Source organism: Mustela nivalis (assembly GCF_964662115.1).
Source record: "Mustela nivalis genome assembly, chromosome: X".
NCBI lineage: Eukaryota > Metazoa > Chordata > Mammalia > Carnivora > Mustelidae > Mustela > Mustela nivalis.
Genome location: NC_139040.1, coordinates 36,652,662 through 36,668,410, shown reverse-complemented (window position 1 = coordinate 36,668,410; position 15,749 = coordinate 36,652,662). Strand labels below are relative to the sequence as shown.

The 15,749-nt window shown below is 37.2% G+C and overlaps 1 protein-coding gene across 9 annotated transcripts in view; it reads right to left on the bottom strand.

Moving 5' to 3' along the window:
- Positions 1-15,749, bottom strand: part of CHRDL1 (chordin like 1) — a 119,978-nt gene that overhangs the window by 90,789 nt on the left and 13,440 nt on the right. The gene's annotated exons all lie outside the window — the stretch shown is intronic.

Sequence of the window (15,749 nt, the reverse complement as noted above, 5' to 3'; positions counted from 1 at the left end):
GGGTTCAGTGTTTCACATGCTGCTCTTATTAAATCCTATGATAATCTGGTACGGTTAGGCACCACTGTTAGTCTCGTTTCACAGATGAGGGAAATCAAGTCACACAACCAGTAAGTAACTGACAGGAGATTCAAAACCCAGCTTTGCCCATGTGAAGCCAAGATCTGGGTTACTGCTCTGTTACAATGGTAAGATAAGGGAGCATGCTGTGTGTCCTGGAAAAGGCTGTGCTCCCTTGCTGAGGAAAAGCAAGCTCAGGTCTGAAATGCTGATCTAACTTTCTCAGAGCAGCCCGGAGATGGTGTAGGAGTCATGAACTAAGCATATTGTAATAAGTTCTTATAAATGGCTTTTGTCCATGCATGCTAATATCATCCAATCATGAAGCAAATGTTGGGGCACCCAACTCTTGGTCAGACCCTCCGCTGACTGCTGGGAATAGAATGGTGAGCTAAAAGACCACAGTCTTTGCTCTCCTTCAACTTACAGATTTTTCTTACTTAAACTACTTTCAATTTACTCAAAAGCAATGCCTCCTGCCCCTTTGATAAGGAGCAATGTTGATAGGCACAGCTTATCTTGTGCTAAAATTCATTGAGCACACTATGTTACTTGCATGTCTTTACACATCTTATTTCTCCATTAAAGTAAAAGTTCCTCAAAATCTCAGCTTATCACTCAGTTCAGCACACCGTGACCAATAAATGTAATCAATTAGCAAATGACTGGTCAATGAATTTCCAAACTATGTGATTTGCTTTCGAATCCCATCCGCATCTCACCTGCTTCCCATCACACAAGGTCTAAGCAAACTAAGACTCATCTTGTAGCAAACGAGTTCATTCTCTCCACTCTCCAGTGCACATTTCTCTGATGACCAAAATTTTAAAATAAAGAAAAGGCAGCTAAGTAAGAAACTGGAAGAAGATGTATTTTTTAAAGATTTTATTTATTTATCTGAGAGAGAGAGAATGGGAGTGGGAGGGGCAGAGGGAGAAGCAGACTCCCCACTAAGGAGGGAGCCTGATGTAGGGCTCGATCCCAGGACTCTGGGATCATGATCCCAGCCAAAGGCTGACACTTAACTGATTGAACCACCCAGGCGCCCAAAGGGAGAAGATATTTCCAACAAATAAAGAATTAATATTGGGAACACTTTCTCATCATTTAAATTAATAAGTAAAGGACCAACCAATCCAGCAGAAAAAATGATCTATTCCTCCAGGACATGAATAACAATTTGGGGGAAGAAGAAATGGCAAGCAGGCAATAAACATGAAAAGATGTTCAACCTCACTAGTAATCAGAGATTCAGATTAAAACTGCATTAAGGTCATTGTCTCAAGTCACTTACTGCTTTAAAGACCCTCAATGATTTTTTTTTTCAGCTACCTACAAGATAAATTCCAATTTACTTTTCAAATCTTGATTTCCAACTTCTTCAGAATGATGAGCTGGGAGTCAGAAAATCTGGATTTGAATTCCTTTTTTTTTTATTGTGTTATGTTAGTCACCATATAGTATATCATTAGTTTTTGACATAGTGCTCCATGATTCATGGGTTGCATATATTACCCAGTGCTCCATGCAATCTGTGCCCTCCTTAATACCCACCACCAGGCTCACCCCATCCCCCACCACTCTCCCTTCTAAAACCCTTAGTTGGTTTCCCAGTGTCCTTGGTCTCTCATGGTTCGTCTCCCACTCTGATTTCTCCCCCTTCATTTTTCCCTTCTCCTAATGTCCTCTATGTTATTCTTCATGTACCACAAATAAGTGAAACTCTAACCAGCTCTAGCTGTGTGACATTGGGCAAGTCATTGAAACTGTCAATCTTAAAAAATAAAATAAAATAAAAATAGGGGTGCAGAGTGGCTCAGTTGGTTAAGAAACCGACTCCTAATTTTGGCTCAGGTCATGATCTCAAGGTCATAGTATCAAGCCCCACATCGAGCTCTGCACTCAGCATGGAGTCTGCTTAAGATTCTCTCTCTCCTTCTCCCTCAGCCTTCCCCCCACTTCAAAAAACCATACTAAAAAAATTAAAACATAATAAATAAAAATTAAAAAATAAACTGTTAACCTTAACTTTCAATTCCTGTGAAATACAGATTATCTATTTCTCAAGGAGAGTTTGGAGGATTAAATTAAATTTTCCATAAATTATAGAGTACTGCAAAGGGGAACCTACGTGGTTCAATCATTAAGCATCTGCTTTCAGATTGGGTCATGGGATCAAGCCCCACATCAGGCTCCCTGCTCAGTGGAAAGCCTGCTTCTACCTCTCCCACTGTCCCTGCTTGTGTTCCCTCTCTCTGTGTGTCACTCTTTGTCAACTAACAAAATAAAATCTTTAAAAAAATAAAGTACTGTAAAATGTAGAGCATTATTTTGTATTAATTATTTTCTTTTTATAAAAGAAATACATACTTAATGTAGAAAACTGGAAAACATTCACAAAGTTCCAAAAAGAACAAAATAAAAATATAAATGTATATGTATATGAAAATCATTATACACAATTCCAGCAGGAGACAACCACTTGTAATGTACTGGTAACTTACAAATAGCCTGTGGGTTGAAGAAAAAAATCAAAAGGGAAATTAAAAAATAGTTTGATTTAATGAAAATAAAAACACAGCATATCAAAACCATTGGGATTCAGCTAAAGAAGTACTTAAAGGGAAATTTTTATTACTAAAGTACCTATGTTAGAAAGGATGGAAAGTCTCAAACCAAGAAACTAGAAAATGTAGAGCAAAATGAACCAAAAGCAAACAGAAGAAAGGAATAATAAAGAAGTCAGTGAAATTGAAGATAGAAAATCAATGGAAAAAAATCAGTGAGACCAAATCTGTTTTCAATAAAAACCAATAAAATTGATTAACTTCTTACAAAAGTAGCAAGGATAAAAAGAGAGAAGATGCAAACTCCCAATATTAGAGACAACAGAGAGCATTTTAAAGAATAACAACAAAGGAATATTATGAATAACTTTATGCCACTTAAGTTAGCAACCTAGATGAAACAGATGAATTCTTTGAATGACACAAATGACCAAAGCTCAGTATAGAAGATATAGATAACCTGACTATTCCTATATACATTTATTTATTTATTTATTTATTTATTTATTTGAGAGAGAGAGAGAGAGAGAGAGACCACACAGATAGAGGAGCAGAGAGAAAGAATTTAAAGCAGACTCCCTACTGAGTGCATAGCCCAAAATGAGGCTCGATCTCATGACCCAGAGATCATGACCTGAGCTGAAATCAAGGGTTAGAGGCTAAATGACTAAGCCATCCTGATGCCCCTTTTATATCTTTTAAATAACTTGAATTTGTAGTTAAAATTTGGTCACAAAGAAAACTCCAGAGCCAGATGGCTTCACTGGTGAATTCTATCAAACATTCTACCATACATTTCAGAAAAAAAAAAAATCAAGAGGAGGGATTACTTCCCAACTAAATCATTGATGTAGGCATGACACTGACATGAAAACAAGATAAAAGTTATTACAAAGACAAAAATAGTACTATAGACCAAAATCTCACCTGAACATAGATGCAAACATTCTCGATAAAATTCCAGTTAATTAAACCCAAATATATATATATATATATATATATATATATGATCTGTCCATGTTGATACAAATGTTGGGTATTCATCCTTTCTGATGGAGGCATAATACTCCATAGAATATATGGATCACATCTTCTTTATCCATTTATCCATTTATCCATTTATCCATTTATCCATTGAAGGGCATCTTGGTTCTTTCCACAGTTTGGTGACCATGGCCATTGCTGCTATGAACATTGGGGTACAGAAGGCCATTCTTTTCACTACATGTGTATCTTTGGGGTAAATACCCAGTAGTGCAATTGCAGGGTCATAGGGTAGCTCTATTTTAAATTTCTCAAGGAATCTCCCCACTGTTTTCCAAAGTGGCTGTGCCAACTTGCATTCCTACCAACAGTGTAAGAGGGTTCACTGTTGGGAACTGGGGAATGTGGAAGGGGAGTTGAACCATGAGAGACTGTGGACTCTGAGGAACTAACTGAGGGTTTTGGAGGGCAGGGGAGTAGAAGGTTGGGTGAGCCTAGTGGTGGGTATTGTGGAGGGCACATACTGTATGGAGCACTGGGTGTGGTGCATAAACAATGAATTCTGGAACACTAAAAAGAAATTTAAAAAATAAAAAAAATTAAAAAGTATGATACTTTATGGGCAAGTGGGATTTATCCTGAAAGTTAAAGGTTAATTCAACATTCACAGTTCAGTCAACTGAACTCATATATCAACAAACTGGACAAGAAGAATCATATAATCATTACAAGAGATGCCAAAAAAGCATCTGACAAAATTCTACATCCATTTGTGACAGAAACTCTCACAAAGCAGAAAAGGACCTTCCTTAACCTAATAAGGACATTTATTTTAAAAAGCCCTACAGTTAGCACCATACTTAATGGAAAAAGACAATGCTTTCTCCCTAAGATCAGGAGTTATGGAAGGATATCTTCCACCACTTTGGAGATCCTACTCAGTGAAATTAGGTAAGAAAGAGAAGGAAAAGGCATACATATTAAAGAATAAAACACAAAACTGTTATAGATCTACATCAATAAAATGTTCATCATAACTGAATAAAAAAACATATTCACACAAAACCCCGTTCCTACATGTTTAGAATGGCTCTTTTCATGGTCCCCCAAACCTAAAACCACCTCAAATGTCCTCCAACTGATGAATTTATAAATATCCACACAATGGAATATTAGCAATAAAAAGAAATGAACATAGATGAATCTCAAAGGCATTGTGCCAGACTCAAAGTCCCATATGGTATAATTCCACTTCTTTTCATTCTGGAAAAGGCAAAACTATAGGGACAGAAAACAGATCCATAGTTACCAAGGACTAGGGTGGGGGAAGAATTTTAACTGCAAAGGGACACAGAGGACATCTGTTGGGTGATGCAGTCATTTTTCTATCTTGATTACAGTGGTACTTACATGGCAGAATGCTTGTGTCAAATCTCACAAAACTGTACCCTACAGAAAGGGTGAGTTTTGTTGCATGTAAACTATACCTTAATAAAACAATTTAAAAAATAGAGAAAAGAAAAATCACATATAATTCCCCTACCAGAAGATAACCACTTTTAACATTCCAAAAAGGTCATGCCCATTTTTTTCCTTTTTCAAATTAACAGACTTTGTTTCTTATAGCTGTTTGAGGTTTATCAAAACACTGAGCAGGAAGTACAGGGTTCCCACATATGCTCTCTTTACCCCACCCCCAAATATCTTGTTATTGACATCTTCAGTTAATGAAGAACTGGTACATTTGTTACAATTAATGGACCGCTAGTGAGATATTAACATTAACTAAAGCACATGAACATGTACTTTGTTTTGCACCATGTTATGTGTTATGACAAATGTATAATAATACATATCCACAAAGGAATAATTTCAGCACCCTAAATATCCCCTGTATTTTGCTTTCTCATCTCCTCCCTCTTCTGTCCCCCGTCCTGAAAAATCACCAATTCTTTTTTTTTTTTTTACTGTCTTTATAGTTTTGTCTTTTCAAGATGTCATATAGGATGTGAGGGCGATCTGGCTGCGACATCTGTCACCCCATTGATCGCCAGGGTTGATTCGGCTGATCTGGCTGGCTAGGCGGGTGTCCCCTTCCTCCCTCACCGCTCCATGTGCGTCCCTCCCGAAGCTGCGCGCTCGGTCGAAGAGGACGACCTTCCCCGATAGAGGAGAGGACCGTTCTTCGGTCAAGGGTATACGAGTAGCTGCGCTCCCCTGCTAGAACCTCCAAACAAGCTCTCAAGATGTCATATAGTTGGAATCATAGGGTGTGATGTCTCTTTAAACTTGCTTCTTTCACTTAGAACTATGCATTTAAAGTTCCTCCCTATCTTTTCATTACTTGATAGCTCATTTATTCTGTCACTGACCAATATTCTGTTATATGAACGTACAGCTTATTTATCAATTCACCTATTGGAGGACGTCTTGGTGGCTTCCCATTATTGGAAATGGTGAATAAATCTGCTATAAATGCTTGTGTGCAAGTTTCATGTGGACATGTTTTCAACTCACTTAGATAACGCCTAGGAGTATGGCTGCTGGATCACATAGTATGGCAATGTTTAGCTTTGTAGGAAACTTCCCAATGGTCTCCCAACATGACTATACCATTTTACATTCCCACCAGCAGCAAAAGATAGTTCCTGTTGTTCCACACCTTCACCAGGATTTGGTGTCCTCTGTATGTCTGGGATCAGCCATTCTAATAGGTAGGTTGATTTAATTGGTAATTTCCTAATGTCATACCATGTGGAGCATCTATTCACGCACTTATTTGCCACCTGTATGTCTTCTTTGGTGAGGTGTCTGGTTAACTCTTGGCCTATCTGTTAATTGCGTAGGTCATTTCCTTTTCTTTCTTGTGTGAGATTTAAAGAGTTCTTTGTATATTTTGGATACAAGTCCTCTATCAGATACGTGTTTTGCAAATATTTTCCCTCAGTCTGCGGCTTGTCATTTCAAGCCCTCAACAGTGTCTCTTGCAGAGCAGAAGTTTTTACTTTTAATGAAGTCCAATTTATCAATTTTTTCTTTCATGGAGTATGTTTTTTCTGTTGTATCTAAAAGCACACTACCAAACCTGAGGTCACCGAGATTTTCTCCTATGTTATCTTTTAGAAGTTTTATACTTAATGTATTTTATATTTAGACCTTTGATCCATTTCAAGTTATTTTTGTGAAAGGTTTAAGGTCAGTGTCTACATTCTTTTTTTTTTTTTTTTTTTGCATATGGATGTCTTGTTGTCCTGACACAATTTGTTGAAAAGATTGTCCTTTTTCCAATGAAATGTCACTGCTCCTTTCATCAGAGATCGGTTTGCTATGCTTGTGTGGGTCTTTTTCTGGGCTCTCTATTATGTTCCATTGATCTATTTGTCTCTTCTTTCAACAACATGATGCTGTCATAATTATTGTAGATTTATAGCAAGTCTCAAAGTTGGGTAGTGGCAGTCCTCCAACTTTATTGTTCTTCAGTGTTGTGTTAGAAATTCCGGGTCTTTTGCCTTTCAAGGAAAATTTAGAGTCCCTTTATTTCCATGGAGTAAGTTGCTGGGATTTTGATAGGTATTATACTGAATCTATGGATCGAGTTGGACATACTGGTATCTTGATAATATTGGGTCTTCTTATCCATGAGCATGGAATATCTTTCCATTTATTTGATTCCTTTCCTGAGAATTTTGAAGTTTTCCTTAGAGAGATCTTGTACACATTTTGCCAAATTTATACCTAAGTACTTTCATTTCTTGGTATTAATGTAAATGGCACTGTTTTTTAATTACAAATTCTAATTGTTCATTGTTGGTATATAAGAAAGCAATTGATTTTTATATATTAACCTTGTGTCCTTCAACCTTGCTATAATCGCTTATTAATTTGGGGAGGGATTTTTAAAATCGATTCTTTAGGACTTTTTACACAGGTAATCATGTCATCTGTAAACAAAGGTAGTTTTATTTCTTCCTTTCAAACCTTTACACCCTTTGTTTCCATTTCCCATTTTAATGCATTAGCTATGACTGCAAGTACAATGTTTAATTAGAGTGGTCAAAGGAGACATCATTGCCTTGTTCCTGATCTTAGGGGGAAAACACCTAGTTTCTCTCCATTGAGTGTGGTGTTAACTATAGTTTTTTTTTGTAGATATTCTTTATGAAGTTGATGAAATTCCCCTCTATTCCTAGTTTGCTGGATGGTGGTGGATTTTGTCAAATGTTTCTATGCATCTAGTGCTATAATCATGTGATTTTTCTTCTTTAGCCTGTTGGTGTGATGGATTACATTAATTGATTTTTAAAAAATATTTTATTTATTCATTTGACAGACAGAGATCACAAGCAAGCAGAGAGGCAGGCAGAGGGAGAGAGAGGGGGAAGCAGGCTCCCCGGTGAGCAGAGAGCCTGATGCGGGGCTCAATCCCAGGACCCTGGGATCATGACCTGAGCCGAAGGCAGAGGCTTTAACCCACTGAGCCACCCAGGCGCCCCACATTAATTGATTTTTGAATGCTGGAACAGACTTGCATACCTGAAATAAATTCTGCATCTTGTGGATTTTTCATACATTGTTGAATTTAACTTGCTAACATTTTGCAGAGGATTTTTGCATAAGATATATTGATCTGTGGTTTTCCTTTCTTGTAACCTCTCTTCCTGGTTTTGATATCAGGGTAATGTTGGTTAGGTAGTATTCTTTCTGCTTCTATCTTCTTTTTTTTTAAGATTTTATTTATTTATTTGACAGAGAGAGATCACAAACAGGCAGAGAGGGAGGCAGAGAGAGAGAGGGAAGCAGGCTCCTCGCTGAGCAGAGAGCCCGATGCGGGACTCGATCCCAGGACCCTGGAATCATGACCTGAGCTGAAGGCAGAGGCTTTAACCCACTGAGCCACCCAGGCGCCCCTGCTTCTATGTTCTAAAACAGACTGACGAGTGTCAGTATTACTTCTTCCTTAAATGTTTGGTCAAGTTCCCCAGTTTATCATCTCGGCCTGGTACTTTCTGTTTTGGAAGATTATGAATTATTGATTCAATTTCTTTAATAGATATAAGCTATTCAGACTATTCCTTCTTTAATGAGTTTCATTGAACTGTATCTTCTAAGGTATTGGTCCACCGTTTCTAAGTCATCAAATTTGCGGACACAGAGTTGTTCATTATATTCCTTTATTATCCTTTTGATATCAATGCATCAATAGTGATGATGGCCTTTCTTCCATTTCTGATGTTAGTAGCTTGTCTCTTCTCCCTTTTTTCTTAATTAACCTGGTTAGAGGTTTGTTTTATGGGTCTCTTCAAAGAACCAGTTTTGGAGTCATTTATTTTTCTCTATTATTTCCCTGGTTTCACTTTCATGGATTTCTGCTTTAATTTTAAAAAATTTATTTTCTTTTGATTACTTTGGATTTGATTTGCTCCTATTTTTCTGATTTCCTTTTTTTTTAATATTATTTATTTGACAGAGAGAGAGAGGGAACACAAGCAGGGGGAGCAGTGAGGAAGAAGGAGAAGCAAGCTTTCTGCTGAGCAGGGAGCCAGATGCAGGGCTCCATCCCAGCACCCTGGGATCAGGACCTGAACCAAAAGCAGACCCTTAACCAACTGAGCCACCCAGGTGTCCCTATTTTTCTAGTTTCTTTTTTTTTTTTTAAGATTTTATTTATTTATTTGACAGACGGAGATCACAAGTAGGCAGAAAAGCAGGCAAAGAGAAAGGCGGAAGCAGGCTCTTTGCTTCTGCGATGTGGGGCTCGATCCCAGGACCCTGACATCATGACCTGAGCCAAAGGCAGAGGCTTTAACCCACTGAGCCACCCAGGCGCCCCTATTTTTCTAGTTTCTTAAGGTGAAAGAGTCAAATTATTGCTATTAGATCTTTCTTTTTCTAATATACTAATACTATGCTATAAATTTCCCCTAAGCACTGCTTTTGCTGCACCCTGTGAATTTTGATAAGTTCTATCTTGACTTTCATATAATTCAAAATATTTTAAAATTTCTCTTATTTCTTTGACTCATATGTTATTTTTTAAAGATTTTATTTATTTATCCATTTGAGAGAGAAAGAGTACACACGCAAAGAGGAGCAGAGGTTGGGGGAATGGTGGAGAGAGAATCTGAAGTAGACTGCTTTGAACACAGAGCCTGACACGGGGCTCAATCCCATGACCAGGAAATCATGACCTGGACCAAACCCAAGAGTCAGAAGCTCGACTGACTGAGCCACCCAGGCACCCTGATCCATGTCCTTTTTCAAACTGTATTATTTAATCTTTAAATATTTGGGGATTTTACAGCTATCTTTCTGTTATTGAATTCTAGTTTCATTCCAGTGTGAACTAAGAGGATATTTTGCATAATGTTTATTACTTTTAATTTTGAAAGGTGTGTTTTATGACCCATGAATGTGGTCCATCGTGGTAGATGGTTCATGTGAGCTTGAGAAGAATGTGTATTCTACTGTTGTTGGATAAAATATTCTATAGAAGTCAATGAGATTTGGTTGATGGATGATGCTGTTCAGTTTAATTACATCCTTACTGATTTTCTGTCTTCAGGACCTGTTGATTATTAATAGAGAGGTATAAAAGTTCCAACTATAATAGTAGATTTGTCTGTTTCTCCTTGTAGCTCTAATAGTTTTTGCCTCACATACTTTGGGATACCCTGTTGGATGCATACACATGTTTCCTTGCTCTGAAAGTCTGCTTTGTCTGAAATTAATCTAGCTACTCCCACGTACTTTTGATTAGTGTCAGCATGCTATAACTTTCTCTGTCCCTTTACTTCTAATCTATATGGACTTTTGTATTCTTTTAAATGACCTTATTTATTTATTTATTTGACACAGAGAGACACACAGCGAGGGAGGGAACACAAACAGGGAGAGTGGGAGAGGGAAAAGCAGGTTTCCTGCCAAGCAGGAAGCCAGATGCGGGGTTTGATCCCAGGACACTGGGATCATGACCAAGCCAAAAGCAGATGCTTAATGACTGAGCCACCCAGGCACCCCTTTGTTATGGTGTTTCTGACTTCTCACATTTCCTTTGTTCCTTTCTTAAGAGTTTCCATCTCCTGTTCCATCTAATTTTGAATATTATCCACTTTCCCTAGTAAAGTCCTAATCAGACTACTCACTGTTATTCCAAATTCCCAGTCCGATAATTCCAAAATATTTTCTATAACTGAATCTGGTTGATGCTTGATTTGTGTCTTCAGACTCTGTTTTTTTGCCTTTCAGCCTACCTTTTATTTTTTGTTGAAAGTTGGACATGAGGTACTGGATAAAAGAAACTAAGATAAATAAGCTTTTAGCATGAGGTTTTATGTTAACCTACCTGGAATTTAGGCTACTTGTACTCTTTGCCGTAGCTGTGATGTCAGAGCTAAAATTTGCTCTAATGTCCTTGTTTATTTCCCTGCCTATTGTTCTGGGCTTTCCTAGATTTAATAGTGTCTGAGGTGTGTAGTTTTCTCACCTGTAATCTCCTGTTATTACACAAGGGCCCTATCGATGTCGTAGTAAATCGTGGCAGGGGTTGGAGGGAGAAGCATTCTATAAATCATGCGATTAGTTCTCAGTCTTTTAGTGAGTCTTTGCCTCTGAGCTGTGACCTTCAAACGTGCTAATTGCATCTGCTCTCCTCCACCTGTATAGATAAGACAAGAAGGCTAGTGGAGTTGGGTATTTCCCTTCTTTCCAGTTCATTAGACTCTGATAAAATGCAAATCAGGGAGGCTCTGGTAAAATCATCTCCCTTGAGGGAGGGCCTTAATTTAGGAGAACAAAGAGCTTTGGGCTTATTTCAGGATACTTTTCCCCTCCTATGCCTGGAGCCGGAAGAAATTTCTCTCCAATCTTCATCCTGAGAACCTCATAAAACTCACACAAAAAAAGTTCTCTCTCAAGCTAGACATACTCCTTGTCCAGCAATACCCTTGCTCCTACCAGGACTCAAAAGTGGTGATTATATTCACCAAGCTTTCCAGATTTCAGAGCAAAGAATATAAGGCAGTTTGCCCTGTGACCTCAGTTTTCTAACTGATTCAAGAGGAGTTGATCATTCAGCTTTTTTGTGTGTGACAACGGGAGTGACACCTTCTAAGCTCTTTACATGTCAGACCAGAAACCAGAAACTCTTTCCAGTTTTTTTCTGTGCATTGCATGTATAAAAGTTTTATCACAAAATTAACAACATATAGGTCATATGTTTTAGAAACTATATTCTAAACTTAACATATCATGGATATTTTTGTGCCATTAAATATTCCCTTATACTCCATGCTTAGTGTCATGATTCTAAACCAACGCTGTGGAACCATAATTCATTAACCAATCACCCATTTGAAGGGTATTAGGATTTTGCATTTCCTTTTCTTAAAACAAATTCCATGATAAATACCTGTTAAATAAATTTTTATATGCAATAGGGGTTATTTTCTTAATATAAATTCTTAGAAGTAGATTGATTAGTCAAAGGTTTTGAATGCATTCAAATTCTTGACCTGTACTGTCAAACAGCCTTCCAGAAAAGCTATACTAATTTACCTTCCCATTTGCAGTAGGTGAGAATGCCCAACACTGGATAATTCAATTGTATAAAACTTTGCCAATTTGGACACTCGGGATGCTTCCATAATGTGGCTACTGTAAGTAACTCTGAAATAAACTAATGGGTGCATGTATCCCTATGAACTAGTGTTGTTATACTATTTGGGTAAATACCCAGTAGTGTGATTACCAGATGGTAGGGTAGTTCTATTTTTAACTTTTTGAGGAACCTCCATATTGTTTTCCACAGTGGCTGCACGAGTTTGCATTCCCAACAACAACACATGAGGGTTCCTTTTTTCCACATCCTTGTCAAGAGTTGTTTCTTGTGTTTTTGATTTTTGCCATTCTGACAAGTATGAGGTGCCACTGTAGTTCTGATTTGTATTTTCCTGATGCCAAGTGATGCTGAGCATTATTTCATGTGTCTGTTGGCCATGTGGATGTCTTCTCTGAAGAAATGTCTGTTCATGTCTTCTGCCAACTTTTTAATTAAATTCTTTGTTTTTCGGGTATTCAGTTATATCAGTTCTTTATATATTTTGAAAACTAAGCCTTTATCAGATATGTCATTTGCAAATGTCTTCCCCATTCAGTAGGTTGTCTTTAGTTTTGCTGATTGTTTCCTTCACTGTGCAGAAGATTTTTATTTGGTGTAGGTCCAAGAATTTGGATTTATTTTCAGCCATAACGAAGAATGAAATTTTGCCATTTACAACAACATGTATGGAGCTAGAAAGTGTAATGCTAAGCAAAATAAGTCAATCAGAGAAAGACAATTACCATGTGATTTCACTAATACCTGAAATTTAAGAAACAAAACAATGAGAAAAGGGGGAAAAAAGAGAGAGTGAGTCACACCAAGAAACACTGTTACTATAGAGAAGAAACTGATGGTCACCAGAGGGGAATGGGTGAAATGGGCAAAGGGGATTAAACATATCATGATGAGCACTGAGTAATGTACAGAATTGTTGAATCACTATATTACATACCTGAAACTAATACTGTACGTAACTATATTGGAATTATAAATAAAAATTTAATAAAAAAATAAAATAAAACTGCCAATTTGTTAGTGGAAAACAGAACCAGTCTTTTTCTTTATCAGGAAGGTTGAATATATATTCAATTTTAATAAGTATTTTTATTTCCCCACTTGTGATATTCCTATTTTTGATATCATTGTTGTATTAATCTATACTTCTAAGCTCAGAGTAGGTGCTCAAAATCATGTGTTAACTGAAAGAACTCAGAAAATCAAAATTACTTTCCAGGCAGAACTTGTGTGCTTCTCAGCCAAGTCTTAGAAATACAATTTTCTTGGTATAGACACCAGTTAAGACTCTTGATCCACAATAGTCTAGAAGGGAGTAGGAAATATTTTAATATTTTAACAATCCCAGGATCTTTAACCGATAAGGAATGATCCTAAACTTCCCAAAACAAACATTTAAATGAGGCACCTTTTGTTACTTTCGAAAGGGGAGTGACTGTTTTTCTACGGTAAATTTATAATCTCACTCTCAAATACCTAGGTGATTTGCATTTCACATATATGACTTATCTAGACACTTCAGAAAGAATCTGGGTATATACTTAGAAGCAAATCCATGAAGGGGGCTATTCAAGTGTCATTATTAGGCTAACATAAATAATTCTACTAGTCTAAGTCTGCAGCCACTAAGACATAAATGTAGCTAAGCTAAAAGTTAGTTTGCTGATTTAAATCCACATTAAAAAAATGGAACCTTGTGTATTATGCATTTGACTACAGATTACTGTATTTGCTTGAATTAGCTCCCTCAGACTTTGACATTAAATCTACTTACTTAAAATATGAAGTTGGATGAGCTTTCACTATCAGCTCTGCCGTCTGCATGGTCAGGTGATTTACTTCTTACCAGATGAAAAAAAATGTGATAAGTCCAAGATTAAGACCCCTGAAAGACTAAGGAACCACGAAAATAAGACAAGCTGTCAAAGTGTAGGTTTCAAATGCCTTTACATATTTTTTAAACTCACATCCAAATTACTAAAAGGTTTTAACTTGCAAGAAAAGAAACAATATACATTTATGCCACAAGGAGGGTATCATTTACATATTGATATTAAGGAAATTGCCACCTCATTTCTGAAATAACTTAAAGGTAGGTTATTTCACAGGCACTATTATTAAATGGGTCTTTTCGATACAACTGAGCACCCCGTATTCATGAAATCCACACATCTACCAAAAATAACTTGTTTCAGTCAATAGATTCCATTTCCCCCAAAGTCAGTCTCTAAGAGTGTTGTTGGACAGCATATGAAAACTAAACAATCTGAATTTTCCTGCTCTAAATGTGGCTTAAAGTTTAACGTAGCTGGTAAACGTAGAAAGCGACTAGGGCCTAAACAACAGCCAGATGAGAATGGTCATAGCATTCGCAACAATAACAAAACCACCACTAGTATTTGCCAGGCTAGGTTCTAAGGTTTCACATACACGAATTTACTAAATGCCCACAACAGCCACATAAGGTAGGTTCTATTATTAGTCCCATTTTACAGATAAGGAATCTGAGGTAAAGGAAGATTTGGTACCACACCCAAGTTGATGTGACTGGTCAGGCTATAGAGCTGGGATTCAAACCTAAGTACCCTGACTTCAGACCCAAGGGCTGTAACCACTAGAGGATTCTAGCTTTTCCAGCTACACAGTTGCAAGGTACACGTCACCTACTTGAAGAAACTGGAAAAGAAAAGGCTTCGCACATTCTTGCCTATTTCTCAAGTTACTCTTCCATAAGACCTTTGAAACAGCTTTGATCACCTTCTAAAGAATCAGGTATTGTCCACAATAAAGTCAAGTCATAACCTAACAGACTGTATAAAATGGTACATCTGGGAAGCTTCATTCTGCATTTTTTGTACCTATCACTATGATAAAGGCACAAAGAATAAAATAATATCCACCCTTGTTTTGTTTTTTAGCACATAAGAGTGAAATCACATGATGTTTGTCTTTCTCTGTCTGACTTATTTCACTTAGTATAATATCCTCTAATTCCATACACGTTGTTGCAAATGGCAAGATCTCATTCCTTTTTATGGATGAGTAATATTCCACTGTGTATGCTTGTGCATGCAAGCGTGTGTGTGTGCATGTGTGTGCGTGCGTGTGTGTATCCCACATCTTCTTTATCTATACATCTACACTTGGGTTGCTTCCATATCTTGACAATTGTAAATAATGCTGCAATAAACATAAGCATACATATATCTTTTTGAGTTAATGTTATCATTTTCTTTGGATAAATATCCAGTAGCGAAATTACTGAATCATAGGGTAATTCTATTTTTAATTTTTTGAGGAAAATTCATAATTTTTTGACAGTGGTTATTAAATAAATATGTTATACAACAGAAACAAAACATAGTATGTGAATTATTCTTCAATAATTTTTAAATGGGGATGCCTGGGATGCTCAGTAGGTTAAACGTCTGCCTTCAGCTCAAGTCATGATCCCAGGGTCCTGAGATTGAGTCCTGAATCAGGCTCAGCAGGGAGCCTGCATCTCCCCCTGCCTGTCTCTCTCT